General features: G+C 41.0%; 1 long non-coding RNA gene across 2 annotated transcripts in view; it reads left to right on the top strand.

The window, feature by feature from the left end:
- The window catches only part of LOC137224709 (uncharacterized), a 36,444-nt gene extending 24,386 nt beyond the window's left edge, over positions 1-12,058 (top strand). The window contains exons 2-4 of one of the 2 annotated variants that reach the window (XR_010943462.1): positions 5,100-5,212; positions 10,441-10,656; positions 11,613-12,058. This is a non-coding gene — a long non-coding RNA (uncharacterized lncRNA). The remainder of the gene's footprint in view (positions 1-5,099; positions 5,213-10,440; positions 10,657-11,612) is intronic. The other variant, XR_010943463.1, reaches the window with a different exon arrangement.
- The last annotated feature ends 328 nt before the right edge of the window (positions 12,059-12,386 follow it).

A 12,386-nucleotide genomic window follows, 5' to 3' on the forward strand; every position in this document is an offset into this window, starting at 1 on the left:
TAGAAATAATTTGTTTTTCAGAATGAACAAACTAAGTCCTCCACCAGAGAGGACTTAGGACCAGGGAGGACTCTGACCCCTGGGTAAAAGACAGCTTTCCTGCTGATTCCATCGAGATTAAGTGTGTGCATAAAACATGAAAAACAAGAATCTTGGGAAATGAAGGTCTTAAATGTTTGCAGTAGTAAGACATTTCCTAACACCTTAATGTTTTAATCCACAAACTGAAGAGCATTAAAGCCAGAGCACTAAGGCAAGGGAAAGAAATAAAACACATCTAAATTGAAAAGGAAGAAAAAAAGAATCTCTTCACAGATGACATGATCTTATATGTACAAAGCCCTAAAAATTCCACACAAAAAAAAACCCCTGTTAGAACTAATAAGCAAATTTGTCAAAGTTGAAGGACACGAAATCAAGACACAAAAATCAGTTGTGTGTCTGTACACTAACAATGAACAACGTAAAGAGGAAGTAAAGAAACAATTCTGTTTATAATAGCATCAGGAAGAATAAAATACTTAGGAATAAACCTAACCAAGGAGGTGAAAGACTTGTACACTGAAAACCACAAAATATTTCTGAAAAAATTAAAGAAGACACAAACAAATGGAAAGACATCCCGTGTTCATTGATTAGAAAACTTAATATTTTAAGATGGCCACACCACCCAAAGCAATCTACAGATTCAACACAATCCCTGTCAAAATTCTGACAGTGTATTTTGCAGAAATAGATAAATTCATCCTAAAATTCATATGTAATCTCAAGGGATCCTGGATAGTCAAAACAATTGTGAGGAAGAAGAACAAAGTTGAAGGACTCACACTTCCTGATTTCAAAATATATTATGGAGCCACAGTAATCAAACAGTTTTGTACTGTCATAAAGACAGACAAATAGACTAATGGAATAGAACAGAGAGCCAAGATATAAACCTTTGCATAAATGGTCAAATGACCTTTGACAATAGTGCCAAGAGGTGTCCTCTTCCCAATGGGGAAAAGACAGCCTCTTCAGCAAATGGTGTTGGAAAAACTGGAAAACTACATGTAAAACAATGAAGTTGGATCCTTATCTTACACTATACACAAAAATTAACTCAAAATATAAGACCTAATATAAGACCTAAAACAATAAAACTGAGGAAAAACCAAAGGGGGAAATTTTCATGACATTGGGTTGGCAGTGATTTCTTGAATATGACACAAAAAGCACAGGTAACAAAAGCAAAAATAGACAAATGGGGCTACATCAAATCTTAAAACGTTTATGTATCAAAAGACACAGTCAACAGAGTGAAATGGCAACAGCAGAACAGAAGAAAATATTTGCAAGTCATGTATCTGTTAAGGAGTTAGTATCCAGAATATATAAAGACCTCCTACAGCTCAGCAACAAAACATCAGATAACCTGATTTTAAATGTGCAAAGAACTTGAATAGTTGTTTCTCCAAAGATGAAATGTAAATGGTCAGCAAGCATATGGAATGATGCATAATGATGACTAATCATCAGAGAAACACAAATCAAAGCCACAATGAGATATTACCTCAAACCCATTAGGATGGGTACAGAAAGAAAGAAAGAAAGAGAGAAAGAAAGAAAGAAAGAAACAAAGAGAGAAAGGAAAAAAGAAAAGAAGTTTTGATCTTCATGTGGACAAATTGGAACCCTTGTGCACTGTTGGTAGGATTGTAAAATGGTGCAACCACTATGGAAAACAGTTTAGAGGCTTCAAAAAATTAAAAATAAAACTACCATATGATCTAGCAATCCTACTTCTGGTTATACATCAAAAAGAACAGAAAATGGGGTCTTGAAGAAATATTTTCACACCCATGTTCATAGAAGCACTATTCATAATAACCAAGAGGTGGAAGCAAACCAAAAGTCCATCGGCAGATAAATACATAAACAAAATGTACTATATACACATAATGGCATATTATTAAACCTTAAAAAGGAAGAAAATCCTGTCATATGCTGCAAAATGGATGAAGCTTGAGGACATTATGCTAAGTGAAACAAGCCAGTCACAAACATAATTCCACTTATATAAGGTATCTTAAAATAGTGAAATTAATAGAAACAAAGTAAAATGCTGGTTATTACTGCCTGGGGGAAGTGGGAAAAACGGAGTTGTTATATAATTGGGTATAGTTTCAGATTTGCAAGATGAAAAAGTTCTGGATATCTGTTTCACAACAATGAAAATACATTGCTGAACTATACACTTAAAAATGATTAAGATGGGGCTTCCCTGGTGGCGCAGTGGTTGAGAGTCCACCTGCCGATGCAGGGGACGCAGGTTCGTGCCCCGGTCGGGGAAGATCCCACAAGCCGTGGAGCGGCTAGGCCCGTGAGCCATGGCCGCTAAACCTACGCGTCCAGAGCCTGTGCTCCGCAACGGGAGAGGCAACAACAGTGAGAGGCCCGCGTACCGCAAAAAAAAAAAAAAAGGTTAAGATGGTAAGTCTTATTTTTTTAACACAATAAAAAAATGAAGAGAGTTAAATGAGATGCATATGAAGGATTTGTGAGGGTGCTTGGCATGTAACAAATGCACATTAAATACTAGCTATTAGCTATTAATGGGGTTATCAAATGCAAGTTCTCCAACATGGTTCTTTCTGTACCACCCCCTCTTCAGGCTTTTCTCCATAGGTACAATGTGTTCTTTCTCAATCTGCACTTGTATTCTGTCCTGTTTCATAGCTACGTTTATACCTTCGTACTGTCAAAGACAGGAGCAATGAATTGTTGAACACTGGGTTCCCTGCTGAGTTCTACCCACTGCTAGGAATATAGTAGATACACATGTTTTTAAAAGCTAAGATTTAGTTTGAAGTCGGGGAGCCTGATTCCTCCAGCTCTGTTTTTCTTTCTCAAGATTGCTTTGGCTATTTGGGGTCTTTTGTGTTTCTAACGAACTGTAAAACTTTTTGTTCTAATTCTGTGAAGAATGCCATTGGTAGTTTGATAGGAATTGCATTGAATCTGTAGATTGCTTTGGGTAGTACAGTCATTTTCACAATATTGATTCTTCCAATCCAAGGACATGGTATATTTCTCCATCTGTTTATGGCATCTTTGATTTCTTTCATCAGTGTTTTATAGTTTTCTGAGTACAGGTCTTTCCCCTCCTTAGGCAGGTTTATTCCTAGGTATTTTATTCTTTTCATTACAATGGTAAGTGGGATTGTTTCCTTAATTTCTCTTTCAGATTTTTCATCATTAGTGTACAGGAATGCAAGAGATTTCTGTGCATTAATTTTCTATTCTACAATCTTACCAAATTCACTGATTAGTTCTAGTAGTTTTCTAGTGGCATCTTTAGGATTTTCTATGTATAGTGTCATGTCATCTGCAAACAGTGACAGTTTTACTTCTTCTTTTCCAATTTGTATTCCTTTTATTTCTTTTTCTTCTCTGATTGCTGTGGCTAGGACTTCCAAAACTACATTGAATAAGAGTGGAGAGTATGGACATCCTTATCTTTTTCCTGATCTTAGAGGAAATGCTTTCAGTTTTTCACCATTGAGTAATGAGGTTTGCTGTGGGTTTGTCATATATGACCTTTATTATGTTGAGGTAGGTTCCCTCTATGCCCACTTTCTGGAGAGTTTTTGTCATAAATAGGTGTTGAATTTTGTCAAAAGCCTTTCCTGCATCTATTGAGACAATCGTATGGTTTTTATTCCTTAATTTGTTAATGTGGTGTATCACATTGATTGATTTGCATATATTGAAGAATCCTTGCATCTCTGGGATAAATCCCACTTGACCATGGTGTATGATCTTATTAATGTGCTGTTGGATTCTGTTTGCTAGTATTTCGTTCAGGATTTTTGCTTCTATGTTCATCAGTGATATTGGTCTATAATTTTCTGTTTTTTTTTTTTTTTTTTTGGCGGTACGCGGGCCTCTCACTGTTGTGGCCTCTCCCGTTGCGGAGCACAGGCTCCGGACGCGCAGGCTCAGGGGCCATGGCTCACGGGTCCAGCCGCTCCGCGGCATGTGGGATCTTCCCGGACCGGGGCACAGGGGAGCTCCCAGGGGAGCCCCTCAAACCAACCCTCATCCTTTCCTCAGGTGAGTGGCATAAGCCCACCTGCTGATTTCACAGTTGCAAGGTGCTTCCATAGTGGACTGAGTGTAGTGGGTTTCAGCTCCCCTCTGCAGAGTTTTGCCTTTTGTTTGACAACTAGTTGTGCCAGGTACTGTGCTGCTTGGAAGTCCTCACCCTTGGTGTAGTCATTCAGAGACAACTCTGCAGCCTCCTTACCAGACAGAGGTCCCTGCCTCAGCCGTGTCAGCATCGCCTGGGGGCTTGTCAGATAGGCAGAACCCCAGCCCTGGTCAAAGTCTACTGAAACCAACTCTGCACTTTAACTGGACAACCCCCCACCCCCGCCGATCCCACCGCCTGCCGGGTGATTTGTGTGTGTCTTAGTTTGGGAAGCACTGATCTAAAGTTCAACAGATCCGAGATCACAACCCAGCTCCACCACTTACAGGCAAGTTACTTCACTTTTCTGAGCCTGAGTTGTTGCTCTGTAAAACAGAAAAGTAGGTCCCACCTCACAGTCAAGGAGGCAGTGTGATCCTGTACATAAGCCATAATACCTAGCACAAAGTAAGTGCTCAGAAAATGTCTGAGAGTCATGTGGCATTCCCCCCACAGATAGCCTGCACTGCCACATTTGTGTACTAAAGGTGGTCCCAACCTTCCTGGCATCTTCTGTTTTCAGCCTAAATTCACAAAAGGCTGATTAATAATATAATACTTTATCTGGGGGTGAGAGCAAGAGGTAGCTTTGGTACATCTCAAAGACCACCAATGGGATTCACCGACCATTTTCTCTCCAGAAGTGAAGAAAACAAAATTCAGTCTTTGGCGAGTCAACCACTTTGGTAGTCAGCCTCTAAGATGGCCCTAATTAGCCCCTAATTATCTCCCAGTCTTCATGCACCTGTATGTCTCCTCGCACTTGAAAAGGCCTGACTGTTTAATAAGACATTGCAGAAATGACAAAGTGCAGCTTCCAAAGGTAGGTCATAAAAGACATTGCAGCTTCTGCTTTGCTTTCTGCTAGATCACTCATCCTGGAGTAAGCCAGCTGCCATGTCATGCGGATGGATACTCAAGCAGCCCTAAGGAGAGACCCACGTGGCAAGGAACTGAGGCCTCCTCCCTGCAGCCACTTGAGTGAGTCATCTCAGAAGTGGATTTCCAACTCTAGTCAGGCTTCAAAAGACTACAGCCCTGCAGCCCCAAGCAGCATTTTAATGACAATCTCATGAGAGATCCTGAGCCAGAACCACCGACCTAGGCTACTCCCAAATTCTTGACCTGCAGAAACTATGTGAGATAATATTTATTGCTGTTTTAAGTCACTGCGTTCAGAGTAACTTGTTATGCAAGAATAGATAACCAATACATCCACTATATGTCTGTCGATGGGCATTTAGGTTGCTTCCATGACCTGGCTATTGTAAATAGTGCTGCAGTGAACATTGGGGTGCATGTGTCTTTTTGAATTATGGTTTTCTCTGGGTATATGCCCAGTAGTGGAATTGCTGGGTCGTATAGTAATTCTATTTTTAGTTTTTTAAGGAACCTCCATACTGTTTCACCATAGTGGCTGTATCAATTTACATTCCCACCAAAAATGCAAGAGGGTTCCCTTTTCTCCACACCCTCTCCAGCATTTGTTGTTTGTAGATTTTCTGATGACGAATGGATAAAGAATGTGTGGTATATATATATGCAATGGAATATTACTCAGCCATAAAAAGGAATGAAATTGGGTCATTTGTATAGATGTGGATGGATCTAGAGACTCTCATACAGAGTGAAGTAAGTCAGAAAGAGAAAAACAAATATCGTATATTAACGCATATATGTGGAATCTAGAAAAATGGTACAGATGAACTGGTTTGCAGGGCAGAAATAGAGACACAGATGTAGAGAACAAACGAATGGACACCAAGGGGGGAAAGCGGGGGCAGGGGGGATGAATTGGGAGATTGGGATTGACATATATACACTAATATGTATAAAATAGATAACTAATAAAAAAAGAAAAAAAATTGAATTGAGAGACGGGAAGAGAGACCCTCATATCCTGCCATGATAGTAGAGCCCAACAGGAAAAAAACTCCTCTTCTTCCTTGGCAATAACTCAACCAGTGAAAACCCATGGACTCTTTATTTACTCCAGCCCTCCCAACTTCCTTTCCCCTTGATAAGAGTTCTCCTTTCTTCACTGTGCTGGCACTTGCATGTGACTCACCATGGTTAAAGACCCCAAATTAAAATTCTCTGCTGATCCCAAATAAACCCATTTTTGCTGGAAAACTACCTGGCCATCTATTTATTTTAGGTCAGCATTTCAAAGCAATTTTCTTCAGTATTGAGATCCTATAAATTATTTAAAATAAAAATTTGGGAGAAAAAAAAGCCTGTTAAAAAAAATACATCCACTATAGTAGTCAAGTATCTATACATCTATATCTACCTATCTGTCATCTATCTATATATCTTTCTGTGTGTATAGGCTTTACCTACAAATTTCTCATATCTAAGATCAATTGAAAGGAATAAAAAGCAGAGAATAAAATTCTCTTTCACCCTCATTTGGTAAAACATTCCAACAGTTCCAGGCAAGCATAAAGCATGAAGATCCAAGATAAGAAATGTTAGCTGGGGGGCCCACTTCCTCCCCACCTCCCCTTAGGTTTCCATAGAAGGAAAGGATTAACCACTCCATTTCCCAGGAGGAGAGAGGAGGGGGAAAAAAAGTTTGAGAGTTTCCCTTCCAGGAGCTTCTTTTGTCCCTCAATCTCTCTTCCCTGGGCTACCAGACTTACCTGAATGGTACATTTGGGAGAAGGAACTCAGCCCAGTACCCCCACTACAGGGGAAGAGGCTGACTCTGCAACTCCACAAGTGAGCTTAGAAAAGCGGGTCCTTGTGGGGATGGCCCACGGTGGTGCAGCCCTTCTGAGGGAGCTGTGCGGAGTCTTAAATTAGGTGCCATGTTAGGATCCATGTGCCGTGTGCTTAATCTCTGCCCTCCAAGCCAGCTTTATGAGTAGCAAAGTCTCACTTTGATCTCCATGTATGTGACTTTGTGTCTACCTCTCAGTGGGTTCCAAATTTGGAACAGGAAGGAAGGGGTGTTATCAACCTCCGAAACCTCAGCACGAAGCATACACTCAACATCGCTATGTTATTCTAAATTAGTTTTTCTTCCTCAGTCGTCCTCAACATTTTCCGAGCTATCACTTCCCCATGCCATCACCTATATAAGAAACCTGTGGTACATCCTCATTCTGGTCTCACTTTCTCAACATAATTCCTTATCTTCAAAATCTAAGTAGTGCACAGTAGAGGGAGAATCTAGGTGGCTGAGGAAGTCAGACCATCTCATTAATCATAATAACGATAATGACACCTACTAGCACTACCGTACTATTTATATTTAGAGTCTCTCCTTTAATCCTCACAGTAACTCTCGGATATAACTATCACTTATTTTCATTTTATTGAGGAGGAACCTGAGGCTCAAAGTGATGGTTCACATGGGAAGTGGCAGAACATCCTATGGTTTGTGTGCATGTCTGGCTGGCTCTCAAGTCTCTGTTGTCTCTAATATACAATATTACATTGTAAGCCCTGCTTTGGAGCCCAGTCCTTAATTTAAGAAGCATTATTTTAGATGGCTTGGAAAATTTTCTTTAAGTTTTATACCTTGTTAATGGTAAGGTGAAGTACATTTTTAGGATCGTTATCAAATTTGGGAAGTTCTCTTCCAAGTTTCTTTCATATATAAGCTATAAAATTTCAGAATATTTCAAGTTTTCTTGGGTAGTGACTAGTCTTAAATACTCTTTAAATTAATGACCCCTATTAACTAGTTTGTTACTGATGCCCAGGATGTAGTGGCATATTATTAGTTTTTGTTATCTTAGTTGATGTCAGTATTTTGTATGAAACTGGCAAGAAATTTAAATCTTTTTCAACGTGGTCAGATATTTTAGTTTTTATTAATTTCATGTTCAAGCTGTCCAAGAATCCATTTCTACTTTTATCTGAAATTTATGTCTTTCTCTTAATCATTTACTGCTCTTGGTATAATCTAAAAACTTTTTTGCTGCTACTTGCTTCTTTAAAAAAAAAAAAAAATTTCTATCACCCATGCTAGAGTGGAGACTAAATATCTTTATGTTCCCCATATAGAAAGTTATATTACAAAATCACTGTCATATAAAAAGCCAAAAAAATTGGGGGAAATGGTTCTATTGAACCAGTCTTTTAATAAATAAAAATAACTTATTTTTCTGAAAAAAAAAAAGAAATATTATTTTAAATTCTGACCTAAAGAGTCAATTCAATCAGTAGAGTTTCAGAGAAGCATGGAATTTCTGGACTGGAAAGGTCTCTGGGTATCATCAAGTCCTACCCCCATACCCCTTCATTTACAGATGAGGAAACTCTCAGAAAGATTAGATCACTTCCCAATAGTTTAAGGGCAATTTGTAAAAACTATGGGTAGTCCCTACTGCTTATATGATTACGAAGTTAACTGTGCAGAGATTTTCTTCCCCAAGGTCTCTTATTTGACTATCCAGTTGTTGAAATATGCCCTGGATGACCAACTCAAATGTATGGCTTGAGCCCAGGAGAAACAAACAAACTGAATTTATAACCCAAAAATGTGCTATTCCCCCCACTCCTGCCCAATTGCTTTGGGAGATAGTTTTAAAGGGGACACATATAATTCTTTCATAGAAGAACAGAAACATTGGGTTTGTCTCCATCCAAGCTTTGGGTTTCACATTTTATAGTTAGTTATGGGATGGTGGTATACACAATGAAAATTTATTTTCTAGACCCAAAGAGAATTGCATCCATGTCACAATTACAGATGTTCAAGAGGGCTAGTTTGTCTTGGACGCACACTCTGACATTTTGTAAGCATTTTGGATTTGGTTCACATGAGAAGCTGTCAATTACTGCCATAAAACCAATCTTTCTTAACTAGAAATACACTTAGAAACTCCATGTCTGACACTTTCAGGAATTTTCTTGGCATTTTGCCAAGAAATATCACTTACTTGGAAAGGAAAACAACTTGCATATTTTCCATTATAAATGACCCTTTGCCACACGAGGAAGCACATGCCTACGCTGTCCAACGCTGTTGGGCTCTGTGTGTACCACGGGGGCCAGTGAGCCCACTGCAAGCCCAGGCTCAGCCCAATGGGGGACCAGTTGGAGATAAGGTGGGGCATTCTGGACTTCACCTTTCTGTTCTGGTAATACTGCTATGCCTTGCCCCAGTGACCAAACTTCAGATGGTCCCTGGTGCCTTCCCTTGTCTCCTTCTTCTTGGCCCAATGCCCTCTTCTGATGCCCTTCTTACAGGATACTTCCAGATGTAGTGCAAAGCAGCGAAAAGAGCGCTGGCCTCGAAGTCAGACGGTCCCAGGTTAGGTTTCCACGCTAGGATCCATCACACTGGTTGGTGACCTTGGAGATGTTTCTTTAGCCTCTGATCCTTGATTTCCTTACCTGTGAAATAGGGGTAAAATACCTAATATGTAGAGTTGTTGTGAGGACTGAAGGAGATGGTATTTGTCTAACGTCGAACACAATACTTGGCATGTAATAGGTGTCCATAAGTCAGAGTTCTCCCTCTTGGTTACACTTTGGAATCACAGGGAGCAGTTTTTAAAAATACCCATGCTCAAGACCCATGACCCAGGATTTGACTTAATTGTCAATTTTTAGAAGCTCCCCATGTGAATCTAATATACAGCCAGGCTCATGCACCCACTATTATAAATGTTTCTCTCTCTCTTCCTTGCTTCTTCAGTTCCTTATAGAAGTGAAAATTTAATCATGAATAATCTAGAACAGTTCTATTTCTGGAGTCTGACTCAGGACATGGTACCCCAGGTTCACAGTCTTTGTGACGTATTTAAATTATTCCCTGGTACGTGGTTACTATAACTGCACATGTTGCGTTCCTTCCAGTGTGTCTAACATTTTAAAACATTTGTTAACATATTTAAATTTCAACTAATCTTAATTTATCCCTATAAGTTATATTATTGTCCCCATTATACAGAGTAAGAAACTGAGTCATGAATGTACATTCATTTTCTTCAACAAATATTTATTGCGTGCCGTAATTATGTGCCAGCCACTGCCTCTAGGTGATACATCAAAGGGATACCTCTAGTTGAATGAGCTTGCCTGAGTCACAACATTTTAAGAAAGAAAGGAAGCCCGGACTTAACCCCAGACTGCCTGACTCAAAGTGCACTTTCCACTACAGCTCTTTGCCACACAGTGGAATTTCTCAGCCCAGTAGCAGGTACCAGAGGGGTTCTTATTTATTCATTCATTCATCCCTCACCCTCCAGGTGGTGCTACTCACATCGTACTCTGCCTGAATGATGCTCCTGGGAGTTGTGCAAGCCAGCGGCTTCTATCACTGCCATTCTACAGATAGGGAACCAAGGCACACTGAGGGTCTTAGAATCGCAGTGCTAAGAAGTGCCTCCCAAGCCTCAGGCTGGTTTGCAAGCTTCCAAAGGACAAGGTGTCCATCTTCTGTGCGGGCCATTGCCTTATATGCTGTAAGTGTTTGAGCCACATTAAACAGCTGAGCAATGCCTGGCAGGGCCCACCTGACAGAGTCAGTGCCCTGAGGGACTAGGACAGGTAGTGAGTCTCATTGTGGATTCCGAGCGGAGGCCAACCCTAAGCATGTGGTGACTGTACGTCTCCATGATTATATTTAGCTTGTATTGCGTCACATACTCAACCAAACATATGAAAACACTACCTGCATCCAAAGAACTAAATACACAAAAAGACAGAGAGAAAAGGGAATGTGTCGGGAGGAAGAGTGAGTCTCTTCTTTCCATGCTGGTTTGGAGCTCTGGTTTGTACTGAGAGTTGAGATCAGGTACTGAATCAGTACTTCATGCTTTTTGTTTTTCTTACTGGTAGGTACAGTGGAAAGACACAGCCTTGAGAGGCTGATAAGGTGGTTCTCTGTTCACTGATTTCTCAGGTACATGGACCTGGGGGCAGCCAGCAGCCTTGATTGGGTGAGGCCAGCCTCATTCAGAAAGGCTAGAACGCTGGTTCTCCAACTGTAGTGTGCATCGGAATGCTCCAGAGAGCTTGTTAAGACGCATATTGCTGGGCCTCATTCCCAGAGTTTGTAACTTATTTGCATTTCTAACAAGTTCCCAGGTGATGCTTGCGCTGCCTGTCTGGGGACCGCACTTTTAGAACTTCTGGTCTCCGAGAACAAGATAGTTCCATGGATGCTAGAAGGGGTCCAATCTAAGACTAAAAGGCAAGGGGAAGCAGGGGAAGGGTTCACTACTATTTATGTAGAAAATGAGCTGGCATGTACATAGACTATTTCTGGATGGTTATAAAATACCACGAACAATTGTTGCCAGGGGTCGGGGGGCAGGGCACTGAGGGTCAGGGGTGTTATGTTGATTGTTCTCTGGGTCTGTCCCCAACCCCGAGAACACCTCAGCTCATTTTCCTTTCTCTACTCTGTTCCTTTCAGAGAGCCTGTCCTCCACAGCCGCCATCATCCAGTTCCCCTTGATGGTTGACTTCCTCTTGGATTTGGCCGGTGGGAGGCACCAGCAGGAGATCTGAGGCTGGGAAGAGAGAAAGGCAGAGCGATTTCTTCCATGCTCTCTCCCCGCTTTGTTGCAGCGTCTGGAGCACAACTGGTCGAGCTCTCACTGGGCTCCACTAACAACGTTTCCTTCTTAGGCTGTGGCTAGTCTGCACATCCCTTTTTGAATCCCCTTAACCCTACCCACACCTCTGTGAGCGGCCCCTTTATTAACGTCTCTGAATTTGAGTCTTCTGAAGGTAAATTTTGTTTCCTGACTCCGAAAAATGGGAAACTTACTAGTTACTGGGTATCTTTTTCTATCCTTTAAATATTTTGCCACGTGCCTATAATATCTGTTCAAAAAATACAAATATTAAAAGAATAAATCATAGAAATGAAAATTCAATCTTGAATAACCTAGATCAGTAGGTTCCAAAGAGAACCACAGAAGAATTGGTCTACCTCAGTGCCTAATGTTCTCTCATCTTTTTTTTCTTTTTTTTTTTTTTTGCGGTACGCAGGCCTCTCACCGTTGTGGCCTCTCCCGTTGCGGAGCACAGGCTCCGGACGCGCAGACTCAGCGGCCATGGCTCAAGGGTCCAGCCGCTCCGCGGCATGTGGGATCTTCCCGGACCGGGGCATGAACCCGCGTCCCCTGCATCGGCAGGCGGACTCTCAACCACTGTGCCACCAGGGAAGCCCTATTATTTATAT

Source organism: Pseudorca crassidens, chromosome 5, assembly GCF_039906515.1.
Source record: "Pseudorca crassidens isolate mPseCra1 chromosome 5, mPseCra1.hap1, whole genome shotgun sequence".
NCBI classification, from domain to species: Eukaryota; Metazoa; Chordata; class Mammalia; order Artiodactyla; family Delphinidae; genus Pseudorca; species Pseudorca crassidens.